This window comes from Marmota monax, unplaced genomic scaffold (assembly GCF_021218885.2).
Source record: "Marmota monax isolate L192 unplaced genomic scaffold, Marmota_monax_Labrador192_F-V1.1 WCK01_AAM20220418_F8-fsc00057, whole genome shotgun sequence".
In the NCBI taxonomy this organism is placed as follows: Eukaryota; Metazoa; Chordata; class Mammalia; order Rodentia; family Sciuridae; genus Marmota; species Marmota monax.
Genome location: NW_026693933.1, coordinates 1,510,624 through 1,529,278, shown reverse-complemented (window position 1 = coordinate 1,529,278; position 18,655 = coordinate 1,510,624). Strand labels below are relative to the sequence as shown.

At 33.3% G+C, this 18,655-nt stretch overlaps 1 protein-coding gene across 1 annotated transcript in view; it reads left to right on the top strand.

The window, feature by feature from the left end:
* Positions 1 to 448: 448 nt before the first annotated feature.
* Dgkb (diacylglycerol kinase beta) overlaps positions 449 to 18,655 on the top strand; it is a 769,121-nt gene continuing 750,914 nt past the window's right edge. Inside the window, exon 1 of the mRNA XM_058585317.1 lies at positions 449 to 604. The gene's annotated coding sequence lies outside the window, so the exon portion shown is untranslated. The remainder of the gene's footprint in view (positions 605 to 18,655) is intronic.

The following is an 18,655-nucleotide window of genomic DNA, read 5'->3' as shown; positions in this document are numbered from 1 at the left end:
GTAGGATGGAATCCAGAATTGTGGACTATCACCACAATATCACTCTTGGAGTCCAAAAAATTTAAAAAGGATTAAAAAAATAATTAAACTAGGGGAGCTTTAGTATTTGGCAAAGGCATTTGAGAGAAAACTCTTCCTTAGCAACCAGTTAATCATGATCTCTTGGCTATGTTCACCAATATCCCCATCTTTCCTTCACACTCTTATGTTTTTATCTACATTTCATAGATATATGAATCAATCAATTAATCTCAAGTCCTGAGTGCTTTCCTTAAGTAAAGCTCATTTACCTGTAATATATTAAACAGCATGTTTTACAGCATTTCACATATAAAATATACCAGGAACTGGTGCTGTTATTTTTCTCAGATAAATCGCTGCACTGATTACCATGAAGCACATTGATGTCACTATCACTATGACAACATTATGACAAGAACTAGTCACTCTAAGCTACCTAGTAAAAGGAAATGTCATCTGTATTTCTGAATAAAATGTAACATGTAGGACCTCTGCTTTCATACATAAATTAGTACCTTAATGGTTAGAAAATGTTGAATCACAATTGGATGAAGAAACAGTTCGTGCTAATCTTTCTCCTAAGGTAAGATTTGAATATTTGAAGAATGTGTACTGTAACTTTTTGATCCATTAAAAGGGAAGTGATTGTCTTTTCATTATAATATAAGGAACTTTTTAAGTTAATAAACCTCTCATCATTTGCTTATTTATATTTTGCAATTACGAGAGTATACTTCAGTGAAAGTAACATACAGTTTAAATAGGTGAGCTTCTTGGGAATCTATTTGAAGATTATTATGTGAAAAAAACATTTGAATCAGTCTTTGTATTTTTAGGATATTGCATAATTTAAAATTTTTAGCTTTTTAAGATAGAAGTGAGTCACCCACTTGTACTGTTCCATTTTTAATTAAGCAAGGATTCAAAGTCATTTCTTCTTTGTTAACTTTAAAAATAACTTCACTCTTCTGTTCTCTGCCCCCTTCCCCTCAGGAGGGTACTACAGAAACAAACGCAGGCCTGCTAAAACCTAGAAATAAGATACAGTTATCACAAATACTGTTCATTTACAAATGCATCATTGCCAATATTTTTGGATCATTTATGCTCAATTTTGTACTTGTTTTAGTTTGTACAGTAGAGTGTCAGTATTCTGACATTTGCTGTTTAGAGAACTGTATCACACATGATGTGACATGGAACAGTTGACAAATGGCAATTTTCCCAGTAATGTTTGCCTTTTAATTTATCCAAGCCAAATCTGAAACTCTTTAGAGGAATTCCTTCCTGGTAAGACTAAATTTATTTATTAAAAAGAAAAAAAAAAGAAGACTATACAACCTGATTTGAATTGAAATATTAAATTTTATTTTGAGTAATTTAGAGATGTGATTGTTACAGTTCATGTATAAAGATGGGCATTGATCACAGAGATGGTCTCTTTGTTCCCTTTATAACTTCTTAGACACATAAACCCAATTACAAGCCTATTTTTTTTTCTGTAATACTTGGTGCTAAAGACACTAAAAGAAAAACAAAATATTTTTGGTGACTGGTGTATTATTCTGAGTATATTTCTAATAAAAAAACTGAAGTATGTTTTCAGTGCTACTCAAATACCCAATTATAGTAGGTGAGAGGAAAAATATCAAAATATCAAAAATACATAAAATGTAGCTTAAGATCTCTCTGAGAAATGATATTACTGAATAACTTGGTATTCAATCCATAACTTACCTAATTGATATGTTTTAGAATTCTGATGTATATCTTCTGATTTTATTATTTTTAACTAAACAGTATTTATTTTCCATATTATACAGATTTTATCTATATTATACACCATCCAGACAAAGAAGAAAATAAATTTCACTTCTATGAGGAATATTTTGAATATCCCTTAAATAGCATTTTAAACAAAAGTTAAATATAGGTAAGCACAGATATAAGCAGAGAATAAATCTAATTAAAAGTCTAGTGGATATGTAGAAATTTGAAGAGGGAAGGATTTCAGACTTGGATTTTAGTGAAAACACTTCAAAATTGATTGCATTGAGCTTCATTTTCAGGAGGCAAACTTGCCTTACAAATTATAGTTTCCATTTTAAGATAAGCCTTTAGCAGAGCATATTGTACATCACTTAAAAATAATTCTTTATCATATAACCTATTTTTCCTATATTGGTTAGATTTCCTATGTCCTATATAAAGCTACCCATTTTCTCCACCACCCATATACACACATTCTGAGATATACATCTCTTTATGTCCAAGATGAAGAGATTGGGAGTTTAGTAGGTGCCTGTTCTTATGTGTTATCTAAATTCTTATCATAATCTTATTTTATTATATCTCTTTAAAAATTATTAAAGAGGTAAATAAATTAAAAATTATCCTCAAGGATAATTTTTATTTAAAAATTCAAGCAATGTGTTTTCTGTAATGTTTGAGAGAATTAAAAAATTAGCAATCATATTCTTATAAGAAGCATTCAAATCTTAAGTAATATAGTTCAGATCTAATATAATATTAGTCATATGTTAAATTTACCACTTCAATATGATGATTATGCCCTCATCTAATGTTTTTAATTTATTTAAATTCAGTGATTTTAGTGCAACTTAGAAAGAAGTAGCAAGGTATTATTTTCTTTTTTACCCTTCAGATTTAAAATTGTCAATGTTTTCTACACTGGAAATTTTGTTTGTCTTTTTTGTCAAAAATTTTCATAAATACAACAATTTTTGACAAAAAGACAAACAAAATCACAGACTTGGATTTACTCCAGTTTGCCACCATTGTTACATTAAATAGCTTTTTTAATACACAAGGAACGAACCCTAACATTTGGAATAGTAATAAATCGAAAATGGAAACTTTTCACTAGTTTTTGTTGTAGTAAGACTACAAATGAAATCTGAGTTTATTTGCAATTCATGTTGAAAATGGCATTTGTGAATTGAAATGGGATTCCAGACTAAGTTGCATCACACCTAGTTCCTAATATATAGTGGCCTCTCATTTTCTGAAGCAGTATCATCCTGATTTGTCTTGAAAATATATTCCAAACACTTTCATAGGCAAGTTTCCACATTGCTATGACTTTGAAATTAAATAAATACTTTCAGCTGTCTAGGAATTTTTCCATGCACATTATTTCATTTGATAAGTTTAGTGTTAACACATATGCTAATTTTCTTTCATTCTTTTTCCTGAGTAATCCTAATTGGCTTCATAAACATTTGTTTTAAGTTTAGTTGTCTCTGTCTTGCAGTTAGGATACAGAACATTGGCTACATGTTTGTACTCAGCTACAAATTTTGAACCAAATAATCATTATAAAAGTACTATATTTAACATATTCAAATAATTTTATCTTAAGGATGAAGTTTTCTGCCAAGAACACAATATCAAGCCTTTTGTTAATATTATTCAGAAGTGGAAAAGGAGGTAGGAAACGTCCTTTTTTTTTCTTCCTCTAAGATTTTTTTCCTCTAATATCCCAAAGCTCAGTAAAACATAGGAACACCTTGAAATATATTTATTTATGATTATAGTTCCTTTAAAAGCTTAGGCGTTCTTTCACCTTTGAGATATGCAGTTCTTATTACTGCTATCACCATCTGTCAGAAAATATTTTGAATCAAACAGAACAGCAAAAGAATAATCCCACCTGCAGATGCTCTTCAAGTGAGAAACTAATCCCAACAATTGAAATCATGGTGGAGGGTGCACAGGCTTAGTTTTCATCATGACACAATAGTTTGCCTTATTTGACTCCTTGGGGAAAGAAAAGAAAATTTTAATTATTTTTCAACAAGATTTGCATTTGAAACTTCATTTTAGGGTTTTACACAGAAAAATGGTTGAAGAAACTTGTAACACCTTCATTCCCTCACCCCACTTGGGGATCTGGGGCATTCTAGTGTATGGATCTGCTCTCCAGCCTGCCCTCTACAAAGGCTGGTCACAGAGCTTGGGGCTGATCTCTGGAAGAAGGAGTTCAAGGGATACTACAGTGTGTCCTCATCTCCCAGATTTATATTCTCATTAAAGCAAAATATAGCTTTTCGGGCCAGAATTACAAAAAAAAAAAAAAAAAAAAAGGCTGTTATGCAACTCTGGGAATGGGCAGGAAAACAGAGACTAGTTTTACCTGCTCTCCCTTTATGATTGATGAAATAGAAGCATTTTTGAGGATGATTTATATCTGCTTGTCTTTTTCTCCTCTCGGACATTCATTCATGCCTTCATTTTCTTTTTCCCTTCAGCTATTAATTTATTAATTCAGCTAATATTCATTAAGTATTTTAGCTTTATGATCCACTTTATTCTTACTCTATTATTTGCCAAACATGTTCTTGCCTTCAGGCATTACATTTTCGTATTACCCTTTGGTGTTCCTGTAAAGCATTTGTCAGTACTTGAAACCATCTTATTTGTTTGCTATGTTGCTCTTTTCCTTTTCTGAAGCATAAGTGTAGTAGGAAAAATAAATTCTATGTGTTTTTCAGTGTTGTAATTACTAGACATAGGGGTTGCCTGGCATATTGAAAATAGTGATGAGTATGGTTAATCCTCATCTTCATCTTCATCACTGAGAGCAGCTAATATTTATAAAAATTTTAAACATTTGCAAAATAAATGAAAGCACAAATGATTGAAGTTGTATCATAGGATTACTGAAATTAATTGGACCCAAACATGTTACTACACATAATGATGGATTGAACCAATAAATTTTCACTTTCAATAGCTCAAAATTTCCTAAAGTCAAAGTGTGTGCAATCACTCTTGTTTATTTTTCCCCAGGCACATTTGTGTTCCACAGGGATTAGGATCAGTCTTTTTGTGCCATCTTAAAGTATTAAATGGATATTTGCTTAAATGTATTTATGATACAAAAAGCCTTAAGGAAAACGGATGGTAACATCAAGCCTCCACCTTCAGTTTGTCTCTGGCAGCATCCTCTTCTGTTGCGGTTACTGTGGTTTTATTGACTCTTTTACAAATTGCATAATGTTGGATAAGGCAATTAATAATCATAACAATTTTGACAGATTGGAAAATAAGTCCAAAAAAATGACTAGCATTTTACAAAAATTAATGGAGTTTCTTCTATTTAAATATTAAAAACAGTTGAGAATACATAATAAGAAAATACCCAGAATAACACTATTAATGGTGAAAGCAAAACACTTCTCAACATTTTCCTGGTGCAAATATATGGTAAATATGATTTTAAAAATGTGTTTTAATAAACATATATGTGTTTTAATAAACATATATGTCTGAATTTTAAAAAATAGCATGCACTGTATTTCAAGAGAGATATGAAAATTTACTTCAATTTTAGTAGGGTCAATTTAATTTATTCCAGCCTTTTCCAGAGCAAGATACCTGAACCTTACCACATGAAGCTTTGGGATTTTAAAACAATATGTAATTTTGATTCAGGGTGGTTATAGGCAGAATCCATGCAATGGATGTTGGAAAGGTCTGGAGTCCCTTTCAAGTCTGACATTTGATTATCTGATAAATCACCCAAGGCAAAAACAGGGCCAAGGGAAGTGAATGAAGTCTTACTTTTCACTCTATCCAAAGCAATGTTGCATTTAGTTTGGTTCAAATAGTCATACACACAAATACAATAAATAAAAGGTTATTCAAATAAAATGTCCTAAAGCCTTAAGTTATGAGCTCATTTGTTTTAATTGGTTACATTCTGTTACTTCTCCACTTAGAGCAGGCTTAGTGTTTCTTGATTAATATGAGAGTAAGTCAATGGAACTTTCTATTCTTTTCCTACTTATTGTTTTGCTGAAACAAGGAAGGGGGAGGGAAAAGGTCAAATTTGCCTGAGATTAAAAGATATAAAGAGGATCATATAATTCTTTATTGCTTCTCTACTCCTGGTAACATTAAGCAGAAAGTGGCCAAAGTCACTTGAGTTTTGAATTTTTCTGCTCTATAGAAGTGGCTGAGTGGGCTGTCACTATTTCCCCCCTCACATTCATGAGTCAGAATTAGGAATACCCACTAGTCTCAACAAGTGTTGGAGTAGGTTATGGCTTTGGGTTGACTTTAACTAACCCACTATTTCTCTCTCTCTTTCTCTCTCTCTCTCTCTCTCTCTCTCTCTCTCTCTCTCTCTCTCACACACACACACACACACATATCTTTTGCTCTAATTAGTTTTCTGGCTAAACATTGTGCAGTGAATTTCATTAGTCTAATATATTTTACTGAATTCCAGTATTTTAAACAAGATTATTCTTCCATAAGGCAATTTTAAGTTTTTTAAGCTCTACAATTGCATTTTGCAAGAAAAATAGGTCTCAATTTATGTCAAATAAGAAAATAAACTGGGAGTGGTGGCACACACCTGTAATCCCAGCAGTTCAGGAGGCAAGAGGAAGCCAGCCTCAGCAACAGTGAGGTGCTAACCAACTCAGTGAGACCCTGTCTCTAAATAAAACACAAAATAGGGCTGGGATGTGGCTTACGGTCATGTGCCCCTGAGTTCAATCCCCAGTACCTAAAAGTAAAAGAAAGAAAGAAAACAAAACTTTTATTTTTAACTATAAAATACATTTTTTCCTAATAAAGTCAACTTTGTGTTTCTAAAATCAGAAAGCACTTATTCTTTAGGATGTACTATGGATGAAATGAAGAGTTTGTTGATATCCTTATGTAGCAGGTTTCAAATCCTAAGATTTCCCTTAGCAAATAAGGATTAATTTTTTTTCACTTAAAATGTTTCCATCTTTCAGATTAAAACAAAATCTTCAGCCAACTAGCTAAAATTTCAGACTAAAAAGAAAAGTTAAAATTAATTCAGTTATTTAACTGAATCAATAACCACCATCAAGCATAGGACTAAATTGGTTCAATTCATATAATTGGCTCATTGCAAAGGTTTGCATTAGACACAGAAGGAATAAAATGTATCAGAGTCTGTTGTAAAAAGTACAATTCATGTACAATATTACTTCCTTAAGATTGATTTCTTCAGGGTTTTAAACAGGAAGAATCTTGTGTAATTGTGTTTTTATGTAGTATTTTGTAAGGTAGATTTTATGTAGTACATTTTAATGAAATTTTGTTTGTAATTAAATAAAGGTATCCTTTTCTCTAATTGCCAATGATTTGTCTTTACAACATCTCTGTACTTAACCAAAAAAAGAAAGAAAGAAAAAGAAAAAGAAAGAAAATAAAAAATTAATTAGACTGCCTAAGGTTATTGTGGAATGAGGCCAAGGAAAAAATCCAAATAGATCTCTCATCTGGTCAGTCTGTTCTAATGGAGGAAGTACAAGCTCAGGCTGTAAACAACATTGATTGAATATCCCCTTAAGAACTTCTGCCATTCCTATCTAATTCAAGCTTTTCCTTGAACAAGGAAAATGATGCCAATCCATTCTGATATTACCATCGTGAATCACTAAACGTTATTTAGTAAGCTTTATCTGTGTTTCTCCTATCGTGCTACGTGATATAAAAAAGCCTTTTAGGACTTAATGCATCAAGGCACTCCGTGTTTAATTAGGGAGAGAGATGTAAAAGCTAAATTATATTTTGTTGAGAGCCACAGCCGAAGGGGCCCCAGCAAACTTCCAGCTGCCAGCAAACTTCCAGCTGCCGGCTGATGATTGGCTCCTCGGCCCCAGCAACATCTAGCTGATTGGCTCCTCTGCGGTGATGCTCATTGGGCTGTTTCCCTGCCCTTTCAGACCACGGAGATGCTCATTGGGGGACTTTTTTGGCTCCGCCCACGTGACCCAGCCAATCGGCCTCAAGAGCAGGAGGATTGTGGGAGGTGGGGAGAAGCTTGTGTGGGAGAGAGAGGCTTGTGGAAAGCTGGTGGTGGCAGTTGAGGCTCTGAGGGTTTTTCCTGAGAGGCTGTTTTGTTTGGCGTGTGTGGTTCTAAAAATAAAGTTAGTTTCTTTTGACAAGTGGCTCCTGATTGTGCCCAGCCAGACTGCGGCAATATTTTACTCATCCTCTTGTAGGAAATGGAAGGAAGCAGTTAGTATGGAATGTCATAACAAAATATTCAGAGATTAAAGGCCCTCCAGCCTTAAGGTCATAACTGGATACGATGTAGTTTTGTTGTAAGAAGTGTAGAAATATAACATGGGAAATGATGGAAAAAGATTCAATCAAATTGAGAACATGGGAATGGAAATTTTGGAATAAGTTTATGTGTGAGTTGGAAACGATTTTCAGTATGTAGGACTGCTGCCAAGTAATGGTGTGCACCAAAGATTCAAATGTGGTGTGAGGATCGAGGACACATTTTCATAGTATGTTACATTCTTTCTATGTCAGGCCTATGTAAAATTAACAGAACATGGATGGTGGTGTTCCTATATTATCACTCAGTCCTTTTTCATTTCTATGACTATTAACCACTGCTAATCCTTTAGAAAGTTATAAATGCTTTTGTTGTGTTGGTTTTATTTAACGTTTGTTCTAAAATTTGGAAAATATGTATCTTATAAATCATGCTGTAAAATGTGCTCGAGTTTCTATCAGCAATTTTCACAAGAATTTTTTATACTAAAGTTCAGCTACTTGATATAAGTTGTTGATATAAAAATATGCTTTGAGTTCACATTTGGGGGTGTTAGAAACTGTTCTCATACTCAAATATTGATTTTCACAATTTTCTCACTCTTAACTATGTATTTATTACAACATATTTATTCTCAAGTACTACTGTCGCTTCCATCTATATCTTTAAGACTATTTAACTTCATCAACTCTAAATCCATATAAAATACTGCCTCAAGGACTTTCTATTTGTGTAATGTATGTTAAATTGTACATATCTAAAATAAGATCCACTCATCCAATTTACATCATACTCACCTTATATTCTTCTGATCTTCCCAAATGAAGTTTGGATGAACATCATAAAACCCACCATCAAGAAAGAAAGAAATATTGTGAAGCCAATGCCTCTCTGCTGGTTCTTCCACTAGTCACATCTAATCAATCCATACCCTCTATGTATTTTATCTCCCTCATGCTATTCAGATTGTGTCAATAGTTGGATTATGTGAGCCAGTACTATTTATTGCTTAAGCTAGTTTTAGTTGAGTCTCCATTACTTGCAACTAATAGAATCCTGGAATATTATACAAGCCTATAATTTCAATCTTAAGTGTCACCGATTTAGTTTTATATTATATCTCTTGCCTCCTATATCATTTAACTGCTAATAGTCTTGTCTTTCTTTCCTCCACATTCTTGCCATAAAAGTCTCTTAACAATGAAAATGTAATATTTTCATGTCTCTTAACTCATTAAACTCCTGTTTACAAACTTTCAGTGTGATATAATAAATCCCAATATATAAAAGTTTCTTCTTTTTCTGGTCTTGGCTAAACTCTTTGTAAGACTTTCTATGTGCTTTATTCTCTATTTATCCAATATATTTATGAAAAACTTAAATATATTACTTTGTGACTCCATGCCTTAGCACATATTTTGTGACTCTGTGCCTTATTCTTGTCCACAATTCAACTGATAATTACATTAATTCTTCCAAATCTTCCCTAGATATCACCCCCAATGTAAAATTTCTCCCTAACCCCAAATTTCCACTTTATGTCGTATATAATCAATTTTACTACTTTAGATTTTGCTATATAACTTTAGTATAACAAATATCCTGTGGGTGTATGTGTATACACATACACTCACCCACATGATTTTAATTTTACCTTTTTCTCTTCATAACTTTACTATGTGTTGCTACAGGGCAAAGTCCATTCTATATTATATCCATGTATTGCTGGAGTTCAACAGTTCCTGCAACATGATAGATTTTAATAATATTGTGTAAATTAGAGTAAATCTTCCATGTACTACAAAGAAGTCCTAAGAGTCTAAAATATTAGCTATTGAATGGGAACATAGACATATAAAACCAGGAGCTCTGAAACAGTCCTTTTTGGAAATAAAATTTTTCTCAGTCATTCCCTTGCTTACCAACTGTCAAACAATCGTCTTTGAATTTTAGTAGTGAATTGAGTTTCAGAAGTCAAACATGACTTCCCTCACTCAAATTCAAATAGCCTCATTAATTTTTCATAAAAAGGGTGAAACATTTGAATTCTCAAATTTTTTTGCAACTTATTAAATAGGTAACTTCACTGTGCCTAATAATCTTGTGCCTAATTGATTGATTACTTCAATCAATACTTAATATGCTGAATTAAACTGAGGGAACAAAACACACACCACTTGATTTTTCTTGGTGAACATATTCTCCATCTTATGTTACACAATGAAGTGCTCATTTTGTGCATTTTTGTATATTCAGTCCTTTATAAAGCTATTTCTCAGAGAAACTCTGAAGTTTTATAAAGGGCTTCCTTATTAGTAATCTCCTCTGAGGTCACAGGAAGAAGTATCTAGCAAGAAAAATAATCAAAGGCCATCATATGAATTTTCATTTGCCTCTGGTTTTTTGTTTGTTTTGTTTTATTTGTTTGTTTGTCGCTATGGATTAAACCCAGGAATCCCACTGAGCTACCTCCCCAGCTGTTTTTATTTTTTATGTTGAGAAGGGTCTTGCTAAGTTGCTTAGGGCCTTGTTAAATTGCTAAGGCTGACTTTGATCCTCCTGCCCCAGCCTCCCAGGCTGCTGGGATTATAGGTTGTGGGCCACTGTAACCAGCTCATCTTATGAATTTTTAAAGTTAGAGCTCTAGAAAAAGGATTTTTTTTTTTTATCTTGGAATGTGATAAAGAAGATGAAACCTTGGAAACTGCTTATGTCAAAGGTTCTAGATTTATAAAGATGGGTTATTGGAGAGAGTAAAACAACCAGTCCAAGAGATGCAAACATGAGTGAGTAATGAAGAGAGTAAGAACACAATAGTAAAGGAGGGGCTCACTTCTTGGTTCTAGTAGTTGAGACTTATAGTTTCACTAATGAGCTATCAAGTCCATATATTGCCAAAGCTCATTTTAGTGGAGTGTTTGTCCCTTGTAATCAATAGAAACCTGTATCATGTAATACCTTATATATTATCAGTTATGAAATTTTGTTTGATGAAAATAATAAAATAGAAAATCCAAAATTAAATAACACTTGAAATAACTGTAGGGAAGCTTATTACCATGTTTTCTACTTGTTTGCCTACTCTCTCTCACACACACACACACACACACATGCAAATACATCTACTTTCAAAAATTCCATAAACATTAATGTCTTCTCTGAAAGCACAAATAGATGTTTCATTAATTTTGAATGAGTAAATAGTCAAAACCATGATTTTTAGTATCATGATTAAAATCTTCTGTTTCTAAACATAACTATGTGCTCTTATCTGCAAATAAATTATTTCATTCAAAACATAAAAATATTAGTGTGACTTTGATTTTTGAAAACGCAGCAACTGCTTTTGCTGCTGTTGGTACTGCTAATATTTTAATCAGTGCACAAGGAAGGGAACAATGTGATGTCTCCTGAAATTCTGCTGGATAAGTAACATGCCAAATGAAGACAACCTTTCTCAAACTAAAAAGTGGCTTATTCACATCTGAAATGAGAGAAAAGGTGTATTCAAACTATGGATATGTAAGATTTTTCTCTGTTTTGAGGGTCTGGAAGTGGCTTATAAAATATCTAATCCATGACATAATGAATAATGAATTAAACTGATGGTAATTGAGGATTATATACTTGTGTCATATACTGTTCAGATTTATAATTTTTTACTCAGTTCTAGGCAAATGGTTTTATGCTTGGTAGATGGTGTTTGTAAAGAACTCACACACATACCAATCCCATATGATTTAAAGTCCAATAAGTTATGCTTTTTCCCAGCGCGAGGACATTATAGTTAATCAATCTGTAACATTTTGAGTTAGTGTTGTTAGAAAATAATTTCTGTATTATCTGAAAACTGGATCCTTTGAGCAGCAAAGGCAAAGATTGAGGTTTATTAGGGTACAAAGTTGTATTCATGAGTAACATCTTTGTAAAAAGTGGGATAGTGATAGGAAAGAAGCAGAATTATGCAGGAGGAACTTTCACACCATATTTTAGATTTGATAAACTCTGCCATCCAACAGAGAGGTCTGAAAGAAAGATTTCCTAATGGAAGTGTTCTGGGTTGAAAAAATGTGGTCTAATTTTTCTATTATTGTTTGTTCATGTATCAGCTGTGGCTACATGAAGAAGAGTGGTCTTGGCTTAAAAGCTGTGATAAACTAGAAGTTGATAGCTGGAAACTATCTTCCCAGTTACATTCTTCAGAGCTGGCTGAGGGTCATCCTTATACTTGTGTTTTGCAGCACCATGTCTCCTTCATTCCAGACATTTAAGGCTAAAAGTGAACACAAAGAAATGAGATAAGACCATTGAATAAAAATCAAAAATATGTGTTTTTAAATTTGGAAAGTTTTTCTTGCTAAAGAATTTTGGGGTTACCACTTGGGATTGCTTTAGTAGAAGATGGAGAGATATGGAAATAAGTCAATGCATGAACAGTCAATAATAAAAAAAAATTAAAGGGAAGTTGTGTGCAGAACCATCTCCAAAACAATAAAAATATTCAAATGTTTTCAAAATATGGCACAAATTTTGAAAACAGAAAAACAACACAACTGAATATATTCAAAATAAGGATGGAATAAAAGAAAACTAGGAAAAGTATACTAGAATTCTAGTTTATTTTGTCCTAAACTAGAATACATGTCATAATAAGCAGTACCATCATAAGAGACCTCTGTTTTGAATTGCTCTTATAAATTAGTCATGTCAGCACAACCCCTACAATAGACTACAATCACAAAGAACAGGATTGCTGAAATGTTTGAGTTTGAGTTGTTGTGACATGCCATAAGTCTTTAAATGTTTGTGTTTTCTGATGTTTGTCCTGAACCCTTCTCCCTGAGATCCTAGGTCATAAAATATTTACCAATGTCTTATATTTAGCTTTGTCTGACAGCAAGAGAAGTATTTGTTACTATAAGTCATAAAATTTGAGAGGAAGAGAAGATAAATGAATTATTAGTACTAAATATACAATATTCACTTTGACATCAGAATGCATAAGAAGATGATCTACTGCATGACAAGGATAACAGTATCACAGATTGACACTAGTTAGTATCAGATGAAGTTTTGAGGGAAAATTACCATATTCATTGTCAATCTATACCTTGATTGCATTTGCTCTGACTTCATCATAGAAATGCTATTTGTAGAATCAATTTACTGAATTACTATATAAAATTAGTTTACTTTCTTTCTACTGTTGCTTACCTTTACCACAGTACTATTTCTGATGATATTTTATTTAAATTTTATATAATTTTTAGTCAATCTTGTATAAATACAGAAAAAATAAAGTCAGGATATTATTTGTAGTTCTAACATCTAAATGTATGTACTACTAATATTTTTGGTCCATTTAATTATTTTTATTTATATATTTATTTATTTATTTTGGTAGCAAGGATAAAATCAGAGGCATTTAATCACTCAGCCCAGCCACATCTACAGCCCCCAGACCTTTTTATTTTTACTATTTCCTTCCTTTCTTTCTTTCTTTTTCTTTTTCTTTTTTTGGTACTGGGGATTGCACTCAGGGGCACTTGATCACTGAGCCACATCCCCAGCCCCTTTTTGTATTTTTTATTTAGAGACAGGGTCTCACTGAGTTGCTTGAACCTTGCTTTTTGCTGAGGCTGGCTTTGAAATTGCTATCCTCCTGCCTCAGCCTCCCAAGCTGCTGGGATTAAAGACATGCACTATCATGCCTGGCTTTATTTTTACTTTTTATTTTAAGATAGGGTCTTGCTTAGTTTATTAGGCCTTTGCTAAGTTGCCGAGGCTGGCTTTGAACTTGCCATCCTCTTGCCTCAGCCTCCCAAGCTGTTGGGATTCTAGGCATGTGCCACACTGCTGGGCCATTTAAAAAAAAATTAAGACAAAAATTCTCTTTTGTAAACAAGTAGTATATAAAAACTCTGGATTGTTCTTCCTTTCGTATATCAAAATGTTCCAAGCTATTGTTATATGTTCTTAAATGCTACTTTGAGTAGCATCATAATATTCTAGCAAGTGAACTAAATGCATTCACCACATAATAGCACTTGGAGTTTATGTTTTAACTTTATTGATTTTTAGACTCTAAAATAGTAACAGGTGAAACTTAAGAGGCTGATCTTAATTTTCACATATTTGTAAGTTAGAAGGCAGATTGGTCTACAAAAGTCGCCCTGGGATAGATCTCTAACTTGTAATTCATGCCTATAGTCACAATTAACTGATGAAAAAGTCTTCCCTGTGTAAGTACACCAAATGTAACCAATTTGTTGAGAAATAAAGGAAAAGTTGTACTCTCACCAGGAGTAGATTGAAAATCACTTTGCTTAAAGAAAAACCCGGATGTTTCCTAGGCATATAATAACTGTATGTTGGTATGTATATAATATTCATAAGCACATAGTCATTTTCATATGAGGTAGGAGAAAATTTTTTGGTTAAATTGAAAGTGAAGGAGAAATATTAGAGAATGCTGTTGTTTTTCTATTTTACTTTCAGTGAAAAATCTGATGTTATACAGTTTCCATTTCCCCTCACAATAATGAGTATGGAGGAATGACTGTAACCTCTCCAGACCTGAAACGTTTAAATTACTGAGCTTTCCACTGACCTCTCTTAGCTTGACACATTGGAACAGTTATTTAGCTAGCATGGCATTATGTAATTTAGTGACAAATGTTACTAAGTTACAAATGAGTTATGTTGTCCTAGATGAACTCTAGGATTGTGTATACCCAAATTAGTTTCCTCCCCAAATTCCAGTTAAAAATATTAAATCCAAGAAACTAAGGAATATAGGACTGGGGAGGGGGTTGTGTATCAGTGGTAGATAAAGAAAAATAAAAAGAAATGGCAGATGGAATGAACAAAGGTATATAACTCTTCTTTAACCCAAAATGCTCTAGAAGAGCGAAAATTGTATTTTTAAAAATATCTCTGTGGAACAGGCAAATTTCAGGCATAAAATTAATAAGCCAGGTTTAAAATCAATCTGCCAAGATCAGGAGCTTTCATATAACCAGTGGTAACCAATGGGAAAATGTAACTGCAAAAAATATATAAAATGTCTAGAAGTAAATTCATCAATAAATGTGAACTCTTTCTGTGAAGGAATTTACTACATTTTACTGGAGAATATAAAAGACCTAAGCAGGTGAAAAAATATTCAAAATTATAAAATGAGAAGACACATTTGTAAATATGTTAATATTGCAGGTGTTATTCTTTCATTTTATATTTTGGTACTAGAGATTTAACCCAGAGGGGTTTTACCAGTGAGCCACATTTCCAGCCCTTTTGGTCTTTCTTTCTTTCCTATTTATTTATTTATTTTAATTAGATATATGTCACAGCAGAATGCATTTTGTTTCCTTGTACACAATTTTGGATTTCTATGGTTGTATACAATGTAGTGTCAAATCATAGGTACAATCATGCATGTACCCAGGGTAATGAAGTCCATCTCATTCCACCATCTTTCCTACCCCCCATGCCCCCTCCCCACACCTCTCTTCCCTTTGCCCCATCAAATTTCCTCCTTTTTTCCCATGTTCCCCCCATTATGGATCAGCATCCACTTATCAGAGAGAATATTCAGCCTTTGGTTTTGGGGAATTCGCTTACTTCACTTAGCATGATATTCTCCAACTCCATCTATTTACCTGCAAATGCCATAATTCTAATCTCTTTTAATGCTGAGCAATATTCCATTGTGTATATATACCACAATTTCTTTATCCATTCATCTATTGAAAAGGGCATCTAGGTTGCTTCCACAGATTAACTATTTTTAATTGAGCTGCTATAAACATTGAGATAGCTGTGTCCCTGTAGTATGCTGTTTTTAAGTCCTTTGGGTATAGACAGAGGAGCAGGATAGCTGGGTCAAATGTGGTTCCATTCCAAGTTTTCTAACGAATCTCCGTACTGCTTTCCAGACTGGTTGCAACACTTTGCATTCCCATCAGCAATGAATGAGTGTGCCTTTCTCCCCACAACCTGGTCAACATTTATTGTTATCTGTATTCTTGATAACTACCATTCTGACTGGCGTGAGATGAAATATTAGAGTAGTTTTGATTTACATTTCTCTAATTACTAGAGATATTGAACATTTTTTCATATATTTGTGGATCAAATTTATAGCCTCCTCTGAGAAGTGTCTGTTCAGCTTTTTAGCCCATTTATTGATTGGGTTTGTTTGTTTTGGTGTTAAGTTTTTTATATATCCTGGAAATTAGTGCTCTATCTGAAGTGCATGTGGCAAAAATCTGCTCCCAAAATGCAGGCTGTCTCTTCAACTCATTGATTGTTTCTTCTGCTGAGAAGAAGCTTTTTAGTTTGAATACATCTGATTTATTGATTCTTTATTTTATTTCTTGCACTTTAGGAGTCTTGTTAAGGAAGTTTGGCCAAATCCGATGTGATGAAGATTTGGGCCTACTTTTTCCTCTATTAGGTGCAGGATCTCTGGTCTAATTCTAGGTCTTTGATCCACTTTAAGTTGAGTTTTGTGCATGGTGAGAGATTTTCATTTTGTTGAATATGGATTTCCAGTTCTCCCAGCACCATTTGTTGAAGAGGCTATCTTTTGTCGAAAGTATATTTTTGGCACCTTTGTCTAGGATGAGATAACTCTATTTATGTGAGTTTGTCTCTTGGTCTTTCTTAATTTGAGAGGGCCTCTCTAAGTTGCTGAGGCTGGCCTTGAACTTTAATGCTCTTGTTTTAGCTTCCCAAACCACTGGGATTACAGGCATGTGCCACCACACTGGGAAAGATGTTAGGTTTTCAGTCAAGTTGCCCTTCTATCGATCCTTTCTATTTCATTTAACTCAATGAAATCCCAAACAAAATACAAAATGAAAATACCAAATTAATAACAGTAATTTTTTTTCAAAAATTGACAGAGGAATTTGAAGAACAATATAAAAAATGGAACTGTTCAGTTTGTGGCTAGGTTATTCTTTGGCTTTTGACATTAAAATCTAGATTATGTATTCAGAAATGATCTTTGACATTTCCTTATGCACAAAATGTTAACCCACCTAAAGATTCCTTCTCAGGAGAGCTTTCTATGGAAGGTGAAAAGACCCCAGCATAAGGAGATAAATCCATCCACCTGTGTGCCCACCATGTGGCAGGCATCTTACTTCATGGGTTACATTTACTTGTGAGGAGATGATGAAATGTGGCATAATACTCCTGTGGAAATATACAAAGAAGCTGGAAAACTTGAAGCAATGAAAATGTTGGTTACTTTAATTAAGAAAAGCATCTTTGGGACATTTGGTAATAAAACCAATCATTAGTGAATGAAAATCAGGTCCTTTTGGCTTAAAATACTGAAAAATTATTTTCCTGCAGCTGAGGCTTTTTTCCTTCTATTTTATTAACATCTCCTAGAGGGTGTATATGTGTGGAGATATTAAATGATTAAATGGGGGTGTGGTGAGATTAGCAATTTAGGGAACCTTCTAATTCAGTTATATGTGTTCACTATCTGCCTTTTCCTTCCTTTATTTGTCCAAAATTAATTCATGTGGACTTCTCTCCACAGCAAAGCCCATCCTCAGGAGTTCAGGGGGACCTGCTGGAGGCTTTGGCTACATACTGGCAAGTTTGGCAGCTCAGCAGGACACAAATACCTATTAGCAAATGGACAATGCTGACATGTAGTGAAATGGACATCAGGGTTGACTGGATGTTTATTTAACTCCTATGGACCCATGCTGCAAAAAATTGCTTGGAAATCTGGAATTTAAAACAAGAAAATCTAGAATTGGTATAAGGGTTTCAAACCAATGCACTTAAATTACTTATGTACAGCATCACATACTCCACATTAAAACAGATTCTACACAAGTACACATTTTATCAAATAACTGTTAATTACTTAGGATATATTTCTGATAAAGTATTTTAAAGCAACATTTATGAAGTTTATGCTTTCACAGTTTATGCTGTGTGTGTGAAGCCAACTTTACAATTTCACTGTATGCTTGTATTCTCTTATCATTCATTCACAGCTTCATAAATGAGGGTTTTCACTTTGTCAAATTATCTGACTTCAGGTAACTACATGTATAATATTTTGGGGCAGGTGTTTTTAACAACTCTAATTATAAGTAGGCAAGGTAATAAATTGTGTCAATCTCATGTGAAAAATAAGTGCTTATAAAGCAAGTATATGGCAATAGGTACTATAAGGACTTTCACAACCATTATTAGGTGGGCTAATAGCTAGTCTTAGGAAATATTAATATATCTCTCCCTACCTTTTTAGACAGTTCTCTGTAAAGTTTTACTCAATGTTATTGGGTAGAATTAATCTATTTCTTCTCTTCCTATGCTTTGTTGAACCATAATTATTACATTCTACTTTTGTACTGTAGTTGATTACAAAAGAAACTATCTCCAATGCTAGATCACATTATTTTATCCCTCCCACTGGCAGCAGAGAATAAATAACTCTCTACATAGACCAAAGCAGCATTGTAAACTTTTCTGCTAGGAATATTTCCAGAAAGCTCCATAGATAATGTTTTTTTTTTTTTT